This window comes from Lacerta agilis, chromosome 3 (assembly GCF_009819535.1).
Source record: "Lacerta agilis isolate rLacAgi1 chromosome 3, rLacAgi1.pri, whole genome shotgun sequence".
Taxonomy (NCBI): Eukaryota; Metazoa; Chordata; class Lepidosauria; order Squamata; family Lacertidae; genus Lacerta; species Lacerta agilis.
In genome coordinates this window covers 94,313,347-94,335,009 of record NC_046314.1, presented here as the reverse complement: position 1 = coordinate 94,335,009, position 21,663 = coordinate 94,313,347, and the positions used below count along the sequence as shown (strand labels likewise).

General features: G+C 42.5%; 1 protein-coding gene across 1 annotated transcript in view; it reads left to right on the top strand.

The window, feature by feature from the left end:
* Positions 1-4,132: 4,132 nt before the first annotated feature.
* The window catches only part of ATF3 (activating transcription factor 3), a 33,001-nt gene continuing 15,470 nt past the window's right edge, over positions 4,133-21,663 (top strand). The window contains exon 1 of the mRNA XM_033144808.1: positions 4,133-4,192. The gene's annotated coding sequence lies outside the window, so the exon portion shown is untranslated. The remainder of the gene's footprint in view (positions 4,193-21,663) is intronic.

The window sequence follows — 21,663 nt, the reverse complement described above, 5'->3', positions numbered from 1 at the left end:
TCTCATGCGGCCTGGTGCGGTTGCCAGGCAACCTGCGGCCCCCAGCAGAGTAAACACCGCTAGGGCGCTAGGCAACAGGCGGGGCGAGACCGAATCTCGATCGCTGCCCAACTGCCGCCTGCGTGACATCACTCACCCTCCTTGGGCCGGTTTATAAATAGATGGCACTGCTGCGCGTGCGCAGGGGGCTTCCGCGGTCAACGATGAGTCATAGCACGAGAGAAGGAAACAGGCCTTGCAGCCACGCCCCCTCGTGAGTCATCACCCGGCGGCAGGCCTGCCAGTTCTGAGGAGTGCGGATGGGCGAGAGGGCTCGTCGCTTGCCGTAGCGCTCAGAAAGCACTCTAGCGCAAGCGACGGTGCGGAGACGGCGCTCTGAATCCTCTTTCCTCCTGTTCCGCGACGCAAATATGTATTTGTTTCGAGTCGCCGCCCGCCCCTCTTGTCAAGGACAACAAGAGGGGCCGACGCCGACCTCTTCCCAAAATGCCTGTGACGCGCTAAAGAGGGACGGGGAAAGCTTGGAATGTTAGCTAGCGTGCGGCGCCCTTAAAGGGACAGTGACCTTTTCCCTTCCGCTCTTGGTTCCGAATGCAGAAGGAAGCGGCAATCAGGAGCCTTTAAAGGAGACGACGTGCCCAATGAAGAGTTTCTTTTTTAAAGCGAAAAACGAAAGCAGCCTTGTTAAAAGGCTCATATTCAACAGGATATGAATACAGGTTTTGGGTCTGTTCAGTGCCTGGATGAGAGACCTCCTGGGAGACAGTGTGGTGTAGTGGTTAGAGTGGTGGCCTAGGAGCTGAGAGAGCAGACTTCAAATTCCTACTAAACCGTGAAACCTGGCGGTTGACCTTGGGTCGGCCACTGCCTCCTCATTTCTAACCTACCTTACAGGGGTGTTGTGAGGATGAAAAGGGGAGTGGGGATAATACTGGGCACCACCTTGAGTTCCTTGGGGAAACGGTGGGATAGAAATGTAATCATACAATAAAGCCTTAATCTACAGCAGATTATTGGCCTGATCCGAGCCTGCATACATGGGCATAAGTGGCTTGTGCATCTGACCTCTTTTATCTGCCCCCAGTGTTTGGTAGTTGGATAAAAAATACAGGGATACGCTGTCCTTGTGTGCCTGGCGTGGGAACCTGTGGCCCTCCAGATGTTCCTGGACTACAGTTCCCTGACCATTGGGCATGCGAGAGTTGTGGAGTCCAAAAACATCTGGAAGTCCATAGATTCCCCACCCTCCCAGGCCTGAAGCTCTCAAGCACCTTCCACCATAAGGTTGCAAATGCAGCAATCGAACTAGGATCTGTAACCAAGGTTTGAAACTGTTTTGTACTCCACCTTTTTGGCATACTATGGTTTGATGTGAAACCCAAACCAACAAATCATGGCTTGGGGTGTTGCCTTTCCACCCTCAGAGGGGAAGGACTCTGGTTTAGTAGTCCAACATCTGTCTAGCATACAGAAGGTCTCAGATTCAGTCCTTGGTGTCTCCAGGTAGGACTTGGAAAAGCTTGTTCCTGAAACCTTGGAGAGCTGCTGCCAATCAAAGTAGATAGAACTGAACCAGATTTACCAACAGTCTGACACCATATAAGATAGTTTTTTAATGTGATAGTATATGGGAGTTCTCAGGGAAGGCAGAAGAAAGGGGAAATGATAGGAACCATAGTTTGTCTGGAACACAAATTATGGTTTGTAGTCTATGGCTAGAATCCTATATCCACTTACTTGGGAGTAAGGTCCATTGAATTCACCGGGACTTACTTCTGAGTAGACTTGTATAGGCTTGTGCTGTAAACTACATTGGTCAGTGTTAACTTCTTTCTAACAAGCCTGTTACATTTTCTGATAAGTGTTCTTCATACCAATTGGAGGTAGCTGAACAGCCAGCCTAAGATCCAATATTATGTGAAATAAACATCCCTTGCCTTCTCATCTTATGAGGGCCATTTGAATTAAAATGGAATTTGTGTACCTATCCCGCACTGTAATACTGTGGTGTGTGAGAGGAAAGCAGTATTGTCCAACATAGATGAAGTTGTAACCATCATTCCGTAATAACTCAACAACTCTACTGACTTTGGGAATGAGGCCAAGAATACATTGGTCATGCTGGGTTGTGTGTGTAACCACTCAAGGGCTTGCTTATATAATACTGTATGGTTGAAATCAAATGTGTCACAGACGTTTGCAGTAGAGAATCCCATGGGGCACCTAAGTCCAGTGTTACTCTTGTGCAGCAGTTTGTGTGGAGGACATGGACCAGGAAGACACGGGATCAACTCCCTATTCAGCCATGAAGCTTAATGGACAACCTTGGGCCAGCCACTCCATATTGCTCAGCCTAATCCGCCTCATAGGGTGGCTGTTATGAGGACTGAGCATGAGGGAAAATACTCCCTAAAATCCTTGGAATAAAGGTAGGATATAACCATAATAAATAAGCATGCCGTGGCTTTGTCGCATATGAGTAGAAAACCCAAAGGCCTCTTTAGCAGCCCAAACTGATGCTTTTCTGTTTATATGCTGGTGTTAAAAAAGGAGAAAACTTTGTTTCACACAGCATATAATTAATTAACTGTGACCTTCCAGATGTTTTTGAGCTAGAGCTCCCATAATCCCTGACCATTGGTCATGCTGGCTGGGGATGATGGGAACTGAAATCCGACATCTCGAGAGCCACAGGTTTCCCATCCCTGTTTTATGGGATTGGCTTCCACATTAAGAACAAGAATAATAAGTCACTGTTTTGCCATGGCAACTCAAAAGTGAGTTACAATATTTTAAGCAAAAAACAAACACATCCATTAAAACCAGCCACACCCATACACACAAAATAGGTTGAAACATCCCACTGGGGCAAAAAGGTCATAGGTAGTTAAAAGCCAAATGCCAGATTAACAAAGAATGGTGCCTGAAGGTGTGCAATGACGGTTCCACTGCCAGGTGAGCCTCCCCTGTTGTACCGGTCATAAGCTTAGAGGACTTTTCAAACTGGCTAGACAAATTCATGGACAATTCTAGTTGTGACTCTGTGCAACACCCATGTTCAGACAGTAGGTCACTGAATACCAGATGATGAGCAACAGAAGAAGCAGCCAACAACCACAACAACCACACATAATATTGCCATTCCCGATTCTGGAAACTTAAGTGTTAAAAATACAATCAGAATTGTTTCTATTGCATCCATCTGTCATAGATGCTTTAGCTGAGATTGCTGCATTGCCCTTGAAAAAAGAGAGAGAGATTGCTGCAATTCAGGGGGGTTGGACTAGATGACCCTTGGGTCCCTTCCAACTCTTTGATTCCATGATTCTATCCCATCCTTCCTTCAAGGCGTTCAGAGAGGAATATTTGGTTCTTCCCACCCACCCTTCCATCATCACAACAACAACCCTGAGAGGTAGTTTAGGCAGAGTAAGTTTGGCTTGTCCAAAATCACATCGAGAACCTCATGACTGTGGGGCTTTGAACTCACGCCTTTCCTGTTCCTAAGGATTCAACATTCTAACCACTACGCCACACTGACTCTTTCATAACTCACTTTTTAAAGAATAACTTCCTTATCACTAGTTTTGTAATTGAACATGACTTTTTCCTTTTCTAAACATTGTGATTCCCCCCCCCTTTTTTTTTTTAAAAAAAATGCTGTTTTTGACATATCTTTGTATTGTAAAGGAAGAGCCACCGGCTGTAAATTTCCACACACTAAAAAGCAGGAAATGACTTAAGTAGTTAAGAGGAGCAAGGGATCACACAAAAATATTTAGAACTCATGTCAGTCTCACCGGTTTCGAACGACAGATGTTGTCCCTAGTAGGTTATCTTTTGAGCAAAGGGCATTGCTGTGAAATACAGCCCCTCACTCACTCTAAGGTCGAGATGATGCGCTTGCTTCATATTTAGATCATGGGTAGTGGAGAATTATAGGGCGCATATTAGTCACCTATGCTATGATTTCATATTCCCACCTAATTTAGTAACAACAGTTGGTTAGTTGGGGGGTGCCTGGGCTGGGGGCAAAGGAGATTTAGGTCATTAACTGAGTTTCTGGCTAAGGGAGCAGATGGAGAGGTTTGAAAGAGAGATGAAGAGTCAGGCTGAAAGAGAGGAGCTCTGCTTTCCCAGACACCGAGTGCTGCTTCAGGTCTGGAACTGGCTCATCTCTCGACTTTCCCAGGTAATACTATATACATCCATGTAAACTTGTGTGTGTGTGTGTGTGTGTGTGTGTGTGTGTGTGTACAGCGCTTGGGACTGTTAATGGTGAACATTGAATGTTGAGCATCACAGATTAGTTTTGCAAACGCCTGAAAATAGACATTTCCGTCCCCCTTTCCTGAAATTCGCAAATGAACGCTGACGGTTACGTTTAGATTGTAAAGCTGTATTCACGAGGGTATCTCTCGTGAGTTTTGGAGGGGCATTCACGAGATTCAGCTGGGGGTGTCACCCAGGACCTGTGAAGGTCAACAGTTGCCACGTATCTGTTTGAAGTGGCTTAATTTGCTTTTGTTCAATGTTTCTTTGTGTCAGGGCATCAATCATTTTGCTGTGGGTGGGTGGGAATTTATGCTCTGGAGGGAGTTTCCAAATCAGTGAGCTTTTTTGGGGTAACTAAATATCGCTAAAAATATGCATGCCGCTATTTCACCAATACCAAATAGACATATTCTGTATTTGAGCTGTGTCACAGTTGAGAACTGAGATTTCTAGTGTGCAGTCTTATGCCTAATGGAGCTTAGGCTGTGTACATACCATTTATTTGAAGCACATGACTTCCCCAGAGAAACCTGGGAACTGTAGTGTACGCTTCACAGAGCTACAGTTCCAAGCACCCTTGGCAAACTACAGTTCCCAGGATTCTTTGGAGCAAGTCCTGTGCTTCAAATGTATGGTGTGTACCCTTCAATAAGTGTGTATAGGATTGCAGCCTAAGGAAAATTGTGGAAAGGACCACTGATTTTGGTGGCAGCGAGTGAAGCACATTCTTAAATCTCTGTATGAGCATGCTCACCTTTCCAATTACTCCACATCCAGTGTGCTCCCACTGCTAATTTTCAACGCGGCCGTCGCACAACAGCCACAATCCATATCGATCCTGTGGTTCCGTGACAAATACTGCTGCTGGACATGTTCCTTCCTCAAACCAGCTTCAATCTGATTAGAAAACAATGTGGTGGAATCCGCAGGACTGTGAACAGAGGCAGTGTGGTACAGTGGTTAAAGTTGAAACAAAATAGAAAATTCTTTCCAGTAGCACCTTAGAGACCAGCTGAGTTTGTTCTTGGTATGAGCTTTCGTGTGCATGCACACTTCTTCAGATACCAGATAACAAACTCAGCTGGTCTCTAAGGTGCTACTGGAAAGAATTTTCTATTTTGTTTCGACTATGGCAGACCAGCACGGCTACCCACCTGTAAGTGGTTAAAGTGCCAGGCAAGGACGTAGAAGAATAGGGTTCAAATCCCCACTTGGCCAAGAAGTTCACTGGGTGATCTTGGACCAATCACTGCCTCTCAGCCTAACCTACTTCGCAGGGTTGTTGTGGGGATTAAACGAGGAGGGAGAGAGCTATATACAACATGTCGTGCTCCTTGGAGAAAGGTGGGATAAGAATAAATAAATGAGAACTGTGATGGCCATTGCATAGGTACAGGTGAGCATGCAAGTCAGGTGGCAGCTTAACGAATAGGTGTTCTGGGTTTGTGTGTTGCAGGGGCAAGGAAACCCAAAACGTCCCTCGCTTTCAGTGAAAGCATCCTTGCCCTCTCTGCAGTGTTAAAAATTCCCCGGGGCTCCAGGCGCGTTTTGTGACTTGGCATGGTCTAATTGCGACCAATTTGAGATGAATGGTCATGATCTATGGTGACCAAGACTTGAGAGGTGGAGAATGACCTTGTTTAGCTTCAAAAGACACTAATAATGAACATACCTTAAGTTTTTTTTACATTCGACAGACATGACTATTCTTCTGAATTTGTTAATAAAGGGAGAATTCTCCTAATTCAACATGTTACATGTTGTTTTAGATCTGGTGTACATGGACAAGTGAAATTGAAGCTGAGCTGGGTGTGTGCAGAAGGGGAGCTTAACTCTTTCCTTCCCAATGCCCTGTTTAAAATCCCTCCCTCCTCCCCACCTGCTGTTTGCATAGGGAGGGACACACCCATTGGTGCCAATGGAGGACAGCTTCCTGATGCAAACAGTAGATGGGGAGGGGAAGAGATTTTTAGTTGGGATCAGAGTGGTAGGGCCAGGTAGAAATCCCCCAATCTGATTCTGCTGCTTTGATCCTGCCTGGCAGCCCTCATGGCTATTACATTTAGAGAGGAACTTTTTTTCAGCTGAAGGGCCACATTCCTTTCTTGTCAGCCTTTTGGGAGCCACTTGCCAGTAGTGATTAGGGCTGGAAACAAAAGTAGGCGGAGCAGTGAATGTAAATCCTACTTTTGTGCAGGAGGCTAGTTTCTACATGTACTCACACACCCATCTCTGTATGTGGAAGAATATGTACTTGCTTACCACCGCCAACAACAACAATAACATGACATATTCATCTGTGTGTTTGTGAAGGGAACTATTGGTCTGAAAAGCTCTTTGCCTTAAAAGTACGGACACTGCATTTATGTTCGGTATTGCCATGGGCATTGGGGGGAAAGAGGGGAGAGAGAGAGGGAGGGAAAGGGTTGCAGGAGATGGGATAATGATCTTTTCATTCTGTTGCATAGTGTCTCTGCAGGGTTTTTGTATCAGCGTCTCATGGGTAGGTCCTTTATTTTTATAGTTATTTATTTTTATTGGCATTGTGAGAGGGTTGCTGTATTTCAAAAAGTGAAAATCCAGACATAAATGTTGTTGAACTTTTTTTTGGGGGGGGGGCAAAGTTGTTGAGTGTTTTTCCCAAAATCTCAAAAAAAAAAAAAAAAAAAAGGAAATTCACCAAAATCTACACGCCTGGATTTCCCTGGGCATTTTAGTGATTTTTGCCCGGACACTGTTTCTGACATATGGCAGCCCTATATTGTGAGAGATTAGAGGGTTCAGAGCTTCGCTGCAGTATGGTTTATCTGTATGATTCTAGGAATCGAAAGTGGAGACGCTGTATGCACTTTTCCTTGTTTATTTGTTTTGTTTGTGTCACAAAAAATCTTTAATAAAAACCAATTTAAAAGAAAGTACTGACACTGTGTGACCCAGAAATAGGTCAATTTATTGAAGCAACCTATTCCACAGGATACTATAGTTTAAATAATGGGGTTTCGTACACACCACTTCTCAAGACACACCAACCCTTACACGTTCATTTTCCTTCTGAGGAGAACATGCAGTAAGTCCACAACTTGTGCCCATTTAATGGATGAATTCAGCTTTACACACTTGGCCAAAATAAAAAACCAAAAATGGAAAAGGGGTTGGGTGTCCAGGAAAAATAATAATTGACAATTCCACCCACCACTGCACCCAATGTGTGTTTACTTTAGGCCAGGGGTCCCCAAACTAAGCCCGGGGGCCGGATGCGGCCCAATCGCCTTCTCAATCCGGCCTGCGGACGGTCCAGGAATCAGCTTGTTTTTACATGAGTAGAATGTGTGCTTTTATTTAAAATGCATGTCTGGGTTATTTGTGGGGCCTGCCCTGCCTGGTGTTTTTACATGAGTAGAATGTGTGCTTTTATTTAAAATGCATCTCTGGGTTATTTGTGGGGCATAGGAATTTGTTCATATATTTTTTTCAAAATATAGTCCGCCGCCCCCCACAAGGTCTGAGGGACAGTGGACCGGCGGCCCCCTGCTGAAAAAGTTTGCTGACCCCTGCTTTGGGCGGTTCTGGCTTTAGGCACGATCCCCAGAATGTAAACCCTACGTAAGTTGCAGGCTTACTGTACTGCAGAACCAAAAAAAGTATCAGTCTAGAAGCTTTCAGAGATCTTCCAAAGCCAGCTACTTGACATTAAACTACTACTTGACATTAATAGGTTTAGTTTAAATTAATACATTGCTGTGCAGTGCAATCCTACACATCTACTCAGAAATAAGCTCATTACTTGGGACTTCCTCCCAGGTAAGTGTGCCTAGGACTAAAATGTGTCGCTCAGCACCAATAGTTGATGTTGAAGAATAGTCCTGCCTCTGTAGCCACATTGCAGTCTAGAGTTAGACAGGCTTCTGCTTGTTGAAATCTGTGGGTTTAAGCATACCTATCTTTGCCAGTTTGTGAACCCTATTCTGCAAATATCTCTTGGCGGGAAGGTGGAGGCGTCCCAACTTTCCCTGCTGTTTAATCGATCTACCTCCAATGGGAAAAAAGTCGCTTGAGCTTACTTTCAGAATGGTAATTGCAGTGAACTTGAATTAAAATTAACCTTGCTTGTAATTTAGCATGACTTTCACAATCTGGCAATTTTGTCCCCTCCTCCTGCGTACAGGAGTGCACTGTTATTCAGAAACCGACACCAAGTCTTGATATACAGAGCTTTCTGTTTCTGTGTGACTCAGTTGACATTAACATAATTACGTTACAGGAGTCAAAAGTGATTTTCAAACTATGAGTAATGTGCAAACTAAGAGAGAGTGAGTGAGTGTGTGTATGTATCAGAGACAAGTACATATCGGCTGCCCGCAGTAAACACCAGCTGCTGGTTTAGCAGCTGGAGAATGGAAGCCTTGATGTAAAACTATCTGTGTTCAAAACTTATGGACAGAATTGAAATCTAGAGTGCAAGAACCAGAATCCTGGTGTAGTCATCATGGTCCTTATAGCCTTGGGCCTCACATTTTTCTCCTCTCCAAGATCTCAGTGTGAGGAAGCACTTCTGTAACCCTCTCTCACGCATATGAGAACAGACACCCATGTGAAGCGGGAAGGCTACAAGAACATGCTTACACTCTTCCTTGTGCAGCTGTTGCACAACTGCCCTGCAAAGTAGGCCAGCTGCATCTCTCTAAATTATCCACTAATTGCTGCCACTGCTGCTCCCCAGCTCTCAGATGGGATGCAATTCGGGGGCACTCGAGGAAGTACTAAAATGTGGAATCCTAAAAACAACGCATCCTGCTTTGCACAGCTATGGAAAATTATAGGCCTAATCACATATGCAGATGCATTTTAATACCCTTTTCTCCAGTTTCATCTTTGTAATAACAACAACAACAACAACAACAACAACAACAACAACAAATTAATTATTTATACCCCACCCATCTGGCTGGGTTTCCCAGCCACTCTGGGTGGCTTCCAACAGGATATTAAAAACACAGTAAAAGATCAAATATTTAAAAATTCCCTAAGCAAGGCTGCCTTCAGATGTCTTCTAAAAGTCAGATACAATACAATACGACACTTTTATTGGCATAAATAAAACAACAAACATAAACCCTCTGTAAATGCTAAAATTCTAAGACATACGATGTAAAATAAGAGGAGGGGGAGGGAGGGAGAGATCTTCGACAACCGCTATTATTCAGGCCAGAGCGCCCCATATTTTACTTCAAAAATCCTGGTCAGAAATTGTGCCATAACTCTAGTGACTTCAGGAGAATCATCCCTCAACAAGAACTGGACTACGAGTTGTTCATTAGAGGGGGCTCTGAGCCATAGAGAGGACATCAAAGAATCTTCACGAAAGGTATTAAAAAGGGGGCAGTCCAAAACCATGTGGTCAATAGAATCAGGTACATTCTGACCACAAGAGCAGAGTCTGTTCTGGAAAGGGATGCCTCTAAACCTTCAAGATAACACAGCGGACGGAAAGGCATTCAAGCGCGCCAACATAAATACTCTGCGATGTAAAAGTCAGATAGTTGTTTATTTCTTTGACATCTGGTGGGAGGGCATTCCACAGGGCGGGCGCCACTACCGAGAAGACCCTCTGCCTGGTTGCCTGGTTTAAGCTAACAGAAGCAAGACTGGGTATCATCTTTCGAATATGTACCAGTGCTTGGTGACCATTCTGCTTATTATGCTACCATCAACTGGAAAACATTTGTCACGCTTTTAATTTGCAAATAATTTTATGGCATTTCTTTTACCTTGTTCATTTTGGTTTAATTGCTCCCACACGAAGCAAAAACACCACATACAATAATGCGCAGCGACAATTAAACCAAGCCAAAGATAAGAAAGGTCGAAAGGCTCCCTGCAAATTACAGGTGCTTAAAAAAATCACTATTATTTATAATGAATAATGATGATGATGATAGCTGAGAAATATATAAAAGAGGCAGTAAGCAGGAGGGCAACCAAGCTGCCTTTAAAATATATGGGTCAAAGTGACGGGGATTAATACTGCAATCCTAAATGCACCCCCTGGAGGGAGCAAGCCCTATTGTACATAGTGGAGCTGACTTTGTAGTAAAACATGCGTAGGATTGCGCTGCTAGGAGAGTCAAAAGGAGAATTCGTTTGTGCCAAGTGGGGTTTTAATACTATTTTCTCTTAGACAAAGGATGCTCCCCCTCAATGCCATGATCACAACACAAACTGCTTTCAAAACTCCTTTCAATTTCAAAGCCAGTTTTCGAAGCAAGGGGGGAGACAACTGTCTGAGTAACAGGAGCCTTAAACGCCCTTGAAAACAGAACCAGATTCTTTAGACCCTGGCAGAAGACTTTTAAAAGAAACAAGAGCCCTGCTTCTGTCATTCAGACATTAGCATGAGACAAGGAAAACACATCACAAAATTCGGGGAAATGCAAACTTCGAAGGATGGCAGGTTGCGGTTTGGTTCTCAGGTTGGTTCGGAAAGTTTGGATTTAATATTTGCCTTTAAATGCAAACCGAACTGAATTTCTTCCCCCCTTCCCTAGTTAAGATCATGGTGCTATGAGAAGGAGGTTCAGCTTATCCCTTTTCCTACACAGTTTCTCCCAATTAAAATCATCCCCAGCTTCTGCTCCTTGGAAGCAAGCATCTGTAGCCACCCTCACGGCTTCAAGGCTGTTAATGAAGCAAGAGATATCTCCAGGCTGACCAACACAAGGCTCCTGTACGGTTTGGCACAAGATGTTGTGCTTGCGGAAGGACAAAAAATTCAGTGTATTGAAGTGGACCAACTATCAAGTCTCCACCCCCATCCTCAACATACTATTCCTGAGGCAGATGCCTCACTCTGCCTGATGAGAGGGCCGGCCCAACTCATGGCACAGAAGCTCTAGGGCAGTTGAGGATTTATAGATATGCACAAAAGTAGGGCCCCATGCGGTGGATGCTTCCCCCTCCCCAAGCTATTAACATAACTAACTGAGAGAATAACTTTGAAACGTGACTATGAATTGCCCTTGATGAATTCTCGTGTTTAAATTTGTTATGTTGTGTCCGCTCTCAATGACTCCTACTCCCCGATTAAACTGTAGAGCAAACTTCCTCAAACTCGGCCCTCCAGATGTTTTTGGCCTACAACTCCCATGATCCCTAGCTAGCAGGACTAGTGGTCAGGGATGATGGGAATTGTAGTCTCAAAACATCTGGAGGGGAGTTTGAGGAAGCCTGTAGAGGCTGTGATGTCATGCAGGCCAACGTGTCGTGTGGCGACTGCTGACACATTCCTTTCTTTTTACCTCTATACGTGTCTCATCAGAAGCAAAAGGAACTGATTAATAATCTAATGGGGGGAAATAATCTGTGTTATTACCTCATTCTTAAGCATTTAGCTCTTTTGTATTTTTGGATGGAAGTCATGTTTATTTAAGTGAAGGAATAGCCCCTCAAAAAAGGGCTGTGTAGAAAACACCAAGGACCATAAACCTGCCACTGCTCTGGGGAACAAGGCCGGTGCTGTATTTCACATCACAAGGATAATTTTTAAGTGGAGATGGCTATCTGGAGTCTGCATTGGTTCTGAAATGGTTTTTATACATGGTTTTTTTGGTTGATGTTTTTATGGTGAACTGCTTCAGGATGTTTCATGGGAAGTGATTCATAAATGAAATAACTAAATTACTGTCCCCATCAAGGTACTGCAAGGCTGAGGTGGGCAAAAGTCTTGCACCCTGCCTGCTTCATCAGTTTAATCAGTTCAGGCCGTGGACCAGGGCAGATGCACATGTCCCCATACTTTTTGGGGGGGCAGGAGCGGAGAAAACAGCTTGCAATTCAGTCTTTGATATTCAGATGGAGAACCCAACTCGTGTTTGTTTTATTTTCCACACACACTTCTTTCATTCCTATCTGGCCATGTTCATGGCAAAGCTAAAAAAAAACAAACATAGGAAACTGAAAATTAAGGCTGTCTAACCATTTCCCTCTCCCAGCCTTTGAAACTGGAGGAAAAGGCAACAGCCTTAGCTAAGTGAAATTTCAGGACACTCTCGATCCTCAATTTCCTGCCATCTTTTCTGTTCTGTGTCAGATTATCACGTAACCACTATTGAAAGACACCCCCACTGTGTTGATAATATTGCTATAGTTATTTATGAAGGATATGGTGAAAGAAAATAATCATAACAAATGCTCTTAAAACCTGCTCTTCTTTAGCAAATTATCTTTGAATTCTCCAAGAGCTAACTAGAACAGTCTTGCATAATCTTTTTGCATCCTGGAAACTGGGCATGTTGCACCCTCTCCTAGGACAGGAATACCCTTTATCGAAAGCATCTATGGCAGAGATGTCAAACTGATGTATATTTATACATATACAAGATACTTATGTATATTTACTGTATTAGGGCTGTCAACTGCCTGAACTGATCACTTTCCATTAAGCCAATTAATTTTTCAACTAGTCTATTACATTTAAATCAATCTGCATATTACCAAAATACAGCAGATTTTCCGAGATCCTGATCAATGTAGATCAGGCATGGCCAAACGTGGCCCATCATCCCTGACCACTGGTCCTGTTAGCTAGGGATGATGGGAGTTGTAGTCCCAAAACAGCTGGAGGGCCAAGTTTGGCCATGCCTGATGTAGATGATAACTCACAATTTCATAAGCAGGTGTCATTATCAGAAGGAAAAGTGATTTTTAGTATTTTGTTTCACATCCTGTTATATTCACATACCAGAATCAAACTAGACTTAACCGTTCCCCACCCAAAAAGTGTCCTCAACCTGCAATTGCAATTTGATTCATCATTTAAAGCTGTGCTTAGCATTTACATTTCCCAAAAGGTTAAATGCTATTTATTTCCTGGATAGGCTTCTTTGTTGGATCCCTTTAGCAGGTATAATTAATATCAGTATAATCTGTGTTACAGAAATATATGACTCTACCTCAGAGCCTAGGGCCTGCGGATCAGAAGGTTGGCGGTTTGAATCCCCGCGACGGGGTGAGCTCCCGTTGCTTGGTCCCAGCAGCTGCCCACCTAGCAGTTTGAAAGCACGTCAAAGTGCAAGTAGATAAATAGGTACCGCTCCAGCGGGAAGGTAAACGGCGTTTCCGTGCGCTGCTCTGGTTTCGCCAGAAGCGGCTTAGTCATGCCGGCCACATGACCCGGAAGCTGTACACCGGCTCCCTCGGCCAGTAACGCGAGATGAGTGCCGCAACCCCAGATTTGGACATGACTGGACCTAATGGTCAGGGGTCCCTTTATCTTTACCTCTTTCACAAGGTCATTAATATTTTTCTCTCCACACACTTAAGGATAGCATCTTTTATGTTCATTGAATATATAGGTCAAAAATAGTTTGGAGCACTATGCCAAATATATGACACTCTCTGCACATAGTGTCTCTTTTTTCAAAACAAAACAAAACAAAACAAAACAAAACAAAACAAAACAAAACAAAACAAAACAAAACAAAACAAAACAAGTTTGCTTCCCTTATAGTGCAATCCTATGCATGCCTACTCAGAAGAAAGTCCCACTCAGCTCAGTGGGGTTTACTCACACCCTGAAACTCCTGAATGCATTAGTACTTTTTAGCCAATTGTTTACGGGATCACCCAATAGCATATAAAATGCTCTGAAGTTGTAATCACAGTCCATTTTACTAATCCCACTGCTTTGTAGATATCCAAAGTCCATGTGATAAAAAAAGTCTCTGGAAAGTTTCAGGGAAAGAACAAGCCTGTTCAGTTTGCCGCCTTCTTCTTGAAAACCAGAAAACCTCTTCCACAAACCCAGAGGATAATAACAAATGTTCAAATGTTTCCATATAAATTTTATTTTTCTGTAATAATTTCTTGGTTAACAACAATCCTACATGCCCAGAAACATAGAAGTAAATCCCACTGTGTCCAATGGGCCTTGCTTGCTATTAGGAAAGTGTGCCTGGGAAAGAATTTTTTTGTAACACAGAAGATGACCAAACAAGAAAGTTACTTCCCATTCAATCACTTTTGCTTGTATGAAAAAAAAACAAATGCACAATTGTTTCCCATTAAATACACTTTGGTCCAAATGTCATTCTTCAAGGTTTTATTGCAGGGTTATTGCACTGAAACTGAATGATCTTGTACCTGGGGAAATGCAATGATTCCCACAGAAAGCACATTAATGGTAATGACTATTATAATGCTAACATTTTGTACAAAGTGCATAGGAAGGTGCCTTTGACTGAGTCACAACATTGACCCCACCTAGCCCAGCTTGTAGTGTCTCAAGGAGAGAAATTTCCCCAACCCTTGATCCTTTAATTCAAGATGCCAGTGATGCTACCTAGTGCCCCATCCCTGAAAAGCTTGTCATGCTCTACCTCAAAACTTTGGACTTACGAAGGTGCCTTGTAATACCAAGACCGAGTTCACACATTCACTGTGCACTCATTGCATTTCCAGTGCTGGATATTTAATCTGAATTCACGTGCGCGCATGTTATCCTAAATACATATGATATCCTGTACTTTCTTATAAAATACTAGTTTGATGTGTTATTTCTCAAACCAGCTTCACAGTGACTGAAGTCCTTAAGCTGCTCCTAATTCGTCTCTAGCCACAGTGTGAAAAAGACATCCCTGGCCCGTCAACACTCCTGGGAAGGGTACAAAGACATAAATGAATCTAACACTGACGAAGCTGTGCTGATGTGAACAGCTAGTGGGGAAAGAGATGTAAAATTCACTGAGAAACGTCAGCTTCACTGCATCCTAAGGTGGTAATATGAACACACATTGGCCTATCCAGTCCAGCACTGTCTACTATGATTGATAAGTCAGGCTCTCAGGCTTAACTCTTTCCCATTGGCTACTACTTGATCCTTCTAATGCGAGATGCCAGGAATTGAACACAGACATAAATTGTGACAGAGCTACCAGTATATAGTACCTAGTGTAGTTAATTACAAACTACACCTTTCCCATTATGTCCTAAGTTTTGCAATAACCTTTAAACTGTTTTTGAAAATAACAAGCCTTAGATCAGGTTGGCTAACCTGTCTCGCCCTCCAGTTGTTGCTGAACTACAACTCCCATGCTGGGTGGGGTTCATGGAGGGCCACAAATTAGCCTGCCCTCCTCTAGATGTAAGTTCACTGCACCTGAGAGCAAAGCTAACATACTTTTTAAAAGCAGTGATTAGATATTAATGGGATCTGCACCATATTGTATTATCCCAGAAGAAGAGGCAGCAACAGCTCAGTGAAACAGTATAATCTTTACATGAGAGGTTCCCAATGCTTGAAAATTGCTGAGGGTCTCAGTGAATCACTGAATAAACTTCCTTTGTTCTACAAAACAAAGCACCTAAATTGTTGCTGGCACCTGTCTGTCTCAGGAGACAAATAACTCTAATTTTAATAACCGTAGTGTTGCATTTCTAATACAATGGAGGTGCTCTTGGATTAAATACAAATACTGTACAATAGAATATTTCTGTTATGTATTGAAGTTCTCACCCTAGGCCACTAGGGGTGTTGTGTATATAGTTTCGCTCTGCCCACCGTGACTGCAGTTCTCACTCAGGTCCACATGCAAGAGAGAGAGAGAGAGAGTTGTTATTGTTGCATATTACTGTGTACTATATAAGCAGGCTGGCTCAGCCCTTCAGTTCAGTTCTGTTCCAGCCTGAGAATAAAGAGAGCTGCTTGGAGAATCACTGTGTCGTCTGCTGTGTCCACCCACTACTTAATAATCCCCCCCTGCTGCTCTGGCATAATTCTCAAAACCACTGCACTATTATGAAAATCATGGAGGCCAGGGTTTCCTTAGCTTGTTTCATCATCTAGCCCTGGTTCAAAATGGCCTCTATTTCCATGGCGGGTGGGGAATCGCAGTCAAGTACAGGCCCAACTACAGCTATTCTACAATGTTCTACAACCTTGCTATAGATTACCTGAATGCAGCTCACAGACCAGAGTTTGAGAGCCTCTGCTTCACATGTATAATATGATTGCAGACATTTCCAGTTAAAAGAACTGAAGGTAGCAGGGCTGGATCTAGACACAGCAAAGAAGCGATTCAGTTAGATGCATTGTAAACTCATACAGGGAAATCCGGTAGGGAAAGATGGGTGCCACAATATTATCTTCCTCTTCTTTGGTGATCACTCGTAGCCGAGTAAGATTGTTTCCATAAATATGGTCTTAACAGTGAGTCCGTAAGTGACTGTGGAGGCCAACTCTGGATCCACACATCCTTCCACAGTGGGGACATAGGTTTCTGGGTAGGAGTTGATCACGGTGTGGATTAGCCAAGCGTGCCTTCCTCTTAGCACGTTTCTCCCTTGCGTCCTGAGTTCGAGCATCTTCAAAGTCCATGACACCTTTGGTAAAGGCTGTTCTCCAGTTGGAGCGCTCGCAGGCCAGTGTTTTCCAGTTGTCTGTGTTTATACTACATCTTTTTAGATTTGCCATGAGAGAGTCTTTGAACCTCTTTTGTTGACCACCAGCATTACAGTTTTCATCTTTAAGTTTGGAATAGAGTAGTTGCTTTGGAAGATGATAATCAGACACCCGCACAACATGACCAGTCCAACGAAGTTGATTTTTAAGAATTGTTGCTTTGACACCGGTGATCTTTGCTTCTTTCAGTACACTAGCATTAGTTTGCCTGTCTTCCCAAGGGATGTGTAAAATTTTTCGGAGACACCATTGATGGAATCTTTCGAGGAGTTGGAGATGGTGTTCATAAGTGGTCCATGTTTCACAAGCATACAGTAAGGTTGGTAGTACAATAGCTCACTTGCTGGATCATCACCTTGTTGTGGTGAGTGGGCTTGCACGTTCCTATGACCCTTGTGAGCGAAGCCTTCAGGAGTCTCGTACACAGTGTTATATTACATATGCAACACATATATAACACTTTTTCTTTACCAATCTAGCTGAGTCCAAGGTCTCGGCTTGAGGTTATCGGAAGTTGTTACCAGAGCAGAGAATACTGGGCTGTACTCAATATAAGGCATATGTGAATGAAAGGTGAATGTCAAAGGATACAGTAGAAGCCCCAGTGAAATCACTGGAGAATGTTCAGCAGCAGTACTTGACCAAAGTCTCCCAATCTTAACAACTAGATTAAGAACATAAGAAAATGTGTGCTGGTCTGGATCAAACCACAGGTCCAGTATTCTCCAGTGGCCTACCTATGGGAGGTCTACAAGCAAGACTTGGGTACAATGGCACTTCCCCCACGTGTGATTCCCAGTAGCTAGTATGCAGGAGCACACCAACGGTGTTGGTAGAACATAGCTATTGTAGCTAGTAGGACCTGATAGCTTCATCCTCCACAAATCTGTCTGAGTGCTTCATGCTAAAGTGGTTTCAACATTTCAAGAACAACCCCAGCTTCTATTGTCTTCAGGAATTGCATTCCTGAACATGTCACAATGGCCTTATCTTAAAACAGTTGGCATTTTTTAAAGGAAAAAAAATTCACATTATTGTATAAATTATAGATAAATCTTACAACAGTATTTTGGAAAATAATTGTGGTTACAAATAAATCATTACGGTTTTAACAAAAGCATGTGTCTGGACATTATCTTGTACTTTGCTGTTCCCATGCACCACAAATAAAACCTGTTTCCTTGAAAACAATGGCTAATTAGTCTTCCTTCTTTGCTATGTATTATGGAAGTCTACCAGACCCCATGCAACTATTTTAGAGTAGATGGTGAATTATTTTTGCCACAAACCAACAGTCTCATGCCACCTTAAATACACATTTATTAAACTTTCACAGACTAGAGTCCACTTCTGATGGGGCACGACAGTTTATGCCAAAATAAATGTGATAGGCTTCAATCCTAACTGCAGTTACCTGGGATTAAGCCACATTGAATTCAACAGGACCTACTGTTGAGGAGACATGGTTAGGATTTCAGCCTAAGTAGTTAAGAATCCAGAAAACTCTTTGTTTTTGCTACAGTAGACTAACACATCCAGTTTTCTGGATAGTTCACCCCACTCAGTGCAACTGCTCTTTCTGTAGCTATAAAAGCACAACAATAATTTCTAGGTCTTCCAGTTCCACCACATCCTTTTTTTTTTAAACACACCCTGAACAAAACTAGGATATTCTAGTGGGATCCTATATTGGGTCATCCTATCAATGATCCAATAGTAATTTCCAGTATTTTGACATTTTTGAACATTTCCCTGGAATCAACAAGGGGGAGGTCGTACCTTTTGTTTCCTGCCCCTCCAGCAATTGTCTCAGGACTGATTAAATGTATTTTATTGAATCCTTTACAGAATAATACACCAATGGTGCTGAATCTCATCAAGCAAAACTATACTTTTTGACAACCCCAGAGCCCATCTGAGAATATTGTCCAAATCCATTGCCCATTTACCTTGATAGGCATGTTGGTCTTAAGACCAAGAAGCCACTCCAAGAAGTTGACTAGAAATACTACTTCTGAGTTAGTTCTAAACCCAATGTTCATTTATGGGGTAATTCTAATCTTAAGGGGATGAACTTGATTGTTTGTGCTCAACACATCTGTTTCAATTTCAGCTTCTGTTTTCTTGTTACTCACTTAGGCAAGGAGAGAGGATGTCATGCGGTTGACCAGTATTATTAAACGGTGGCATTTCGTAGCATGTAGCTGCTGATAATTTGGGTGCTGTAATCATCATTATTTATTCAATTTATTCATGGCTTGCCCCGTGAAAAGTCTCTGGGTGATTTAAGAAGCTTGAAAAACAAAGCACAAAATCAAAAAGGGGAAATGGAAGAAAACAGAACTATACAATGATAACTGCAGCAGAATCCCTAGAAACGCATTCTATGTAATGCAGCTCCCCAGAATAAACTATACTGGGCCCTGTGATTAGCAGAGGAGACCCTATTAGTGGTCCCACACGTGGCTGTTGTCTGGTTGGTGTTGACTTTCTTGGTGGATCCCCATCTATCGAATGCCCACCTGGTGAGATCTGTCTCGCACACTACAGATTTTCAGGAGAAATTTAGACACATCCCCGATTACCCAGACATTTGATGGCTGATAGATATTGGCCATGGCAACCTTGAAATTAACAACCATGAGGTGTTTTTTAATAAAAAATATATGTTTAGATAGTTTTTGTTTCTAAATGTTTTACTTGTTTAAAATATGTTTTCCTTCAAGCTCTATTGTTTTGACATTTTCATGTTTGCTACCCTGGGTTCCTTTGGGAATAAAGGAAGGATACATCTAACAATATTAATGTAATGTATGCTGTAGTCAGCGAGGCTTGTTCCCCAAGAAGTAGTTTTAGGAGTGATGCCTTAAGAGTTCTTTTGATATAATTTTAGGAACCTTTGGGGAAACATCCCGACAGTATGTTAACTACTAATCATCTTGAAAAATGGGTGGGCAATTTTCATTTAATAAATAAATTAACAAAATAAATTGTAAGTGTTCTCGTGGTACGTTTCTGTTCTATCGTGTTTCTTTTTGTAACGTATTTCCTTTTTTTTTATTTTTAAGAAACTATGGATAGTTGTTGTATAGCTCCTAGTGTCACACTCTGTTGCCCCAATCTATCACTGTAGTATTATAAACTTCAACCAAATGTTCCCACAGTAAATTCAGGTTTTACTGGCATGATGCAGCAGGGTTGTTCTTACGTTTGGAGTGCTGCATTTTCATATGCTTCATATCTATTTACCTCTAGGTAGGTACCTGTTAGATATGTTTTCTTTTCGTTTAATCTAGAGCAGGAATGGCCAATTTCCTGCAGTCCAAGAGTCCAGAAGTTGCGACAATCAGATCTCCTTATGGATAGTTAGGGTCTGCCTAATAAGGTTGGCGTCAAGAATTTCACAGGTATGGAGCAAATGAACTACCAGTAATTTGCAGGGGGAGGCAATGGAATAAATCTGCTTCTTAAAAGGTCCCCTGAAGCAGCAGATTTGCAGTGGTTGTTCACATGCTGGAATACTGGGACTGTGTCAGTCCAAAGGGGGGGGGGGGACCACGGAAAGCAAAGCCTTTGTTCATATTTTTGAAACCACCTTCATTTTGGGTAAAACAACAATAACCCAGTGGAAGAGAACACCATCTGCATACACAAAGCGCCTAGCATTTCCCAGCTGTAAATGACTCCTGCTTGGCATTCCAGAGAGACCCAACAGTTCCCTATTTTCCCCATGGACTGCTTAAAAACTGCTGGTGGTCTTGGTAGATCACTTAATGGTTTCCCTGCCTGCCGTAGTAATTGCAATACGCTGTGCTAGATGCAGCATGGATTTTTAATTGCATTTTTATTGCTGATTTTGTTCCTTAGATGTTGTATTGCAATTTGGATTCTGTAGAATCCGCACTGTAAATCAGCTAAACACAGTACAAGAAATGAAAGCGAGAAAAAATGCAATGAGAAATCAACACGAGTATGTAATGTGATGGATGTTCCATATCCTGTCTTCCGTCACAAAACAACAGATGTGCCACAGACCGCCTGAAAGAAGCTTGTGGACCACCAATGATCCACAAACCAACCTCTGCTGTAAGCACTGCTATAAAACAGCTTGGATATTCCTACATAGAGCTCTCAAGGAAAGTAATACTTTGGTGGAAAGTTTACATACGTTAATCAACAGAAGTGGAATAAAAAGTATCATATCAACATACACAACAACAACAACAACAACAAACTTTATTTGCGTAGCCTACAGGCCATTGCATCAAAAAGACACATATTACAGATACTGGTAAAAAGCCCCTATATATTTTTAAAACAAAATAAAAAATTCTTTCCAGTAGCACCTTAGAGACCAACTAAGTTTGTTCTTGGTATGAGCTTTCGTGTGCATGCACACTTCTTCAGAAACAGAATGTTTCACACGAAAACTCATACCAAGAACAAACTTAGTTGGTCTCTAAGGTGCTACTGGAAAGAATTTTTTATTTTGTTTTGACTATGGCAGACCAACACGGCTACCCACCTGTAACTGGAACTATATATATTTTTAAAGCCCTACATACAGAACTGTTTTATATCAATATTCAGGTTGTCTAGCCCAGTATGGAGAGTCTACTACTTTGACTGGCAACAGTTCTTCAAGATGGAAGGCACTGAGGTCTTCCTAAGCTCTGCTGTCTGTTTATGTTCTCTCTACCTATGATATGCTTGATTCCCTCAAGTGGTTTGGGTTTGTGGTCTGAGATACCTGTATAGGTATCTACTGTTTATTTTGTTTAAGCAGATCTTTGTTATACATAATATTTGGTTAGGGGTTTTTAAACATTGTGGCTGAAGAGGAACGACAGAAGCATTGTGCAACTGAGCTTGTGCCACCATCATACTTTTTGTAGGCTGACCACAAATGGGTTTATTCCAAAATGAAGTCTCAC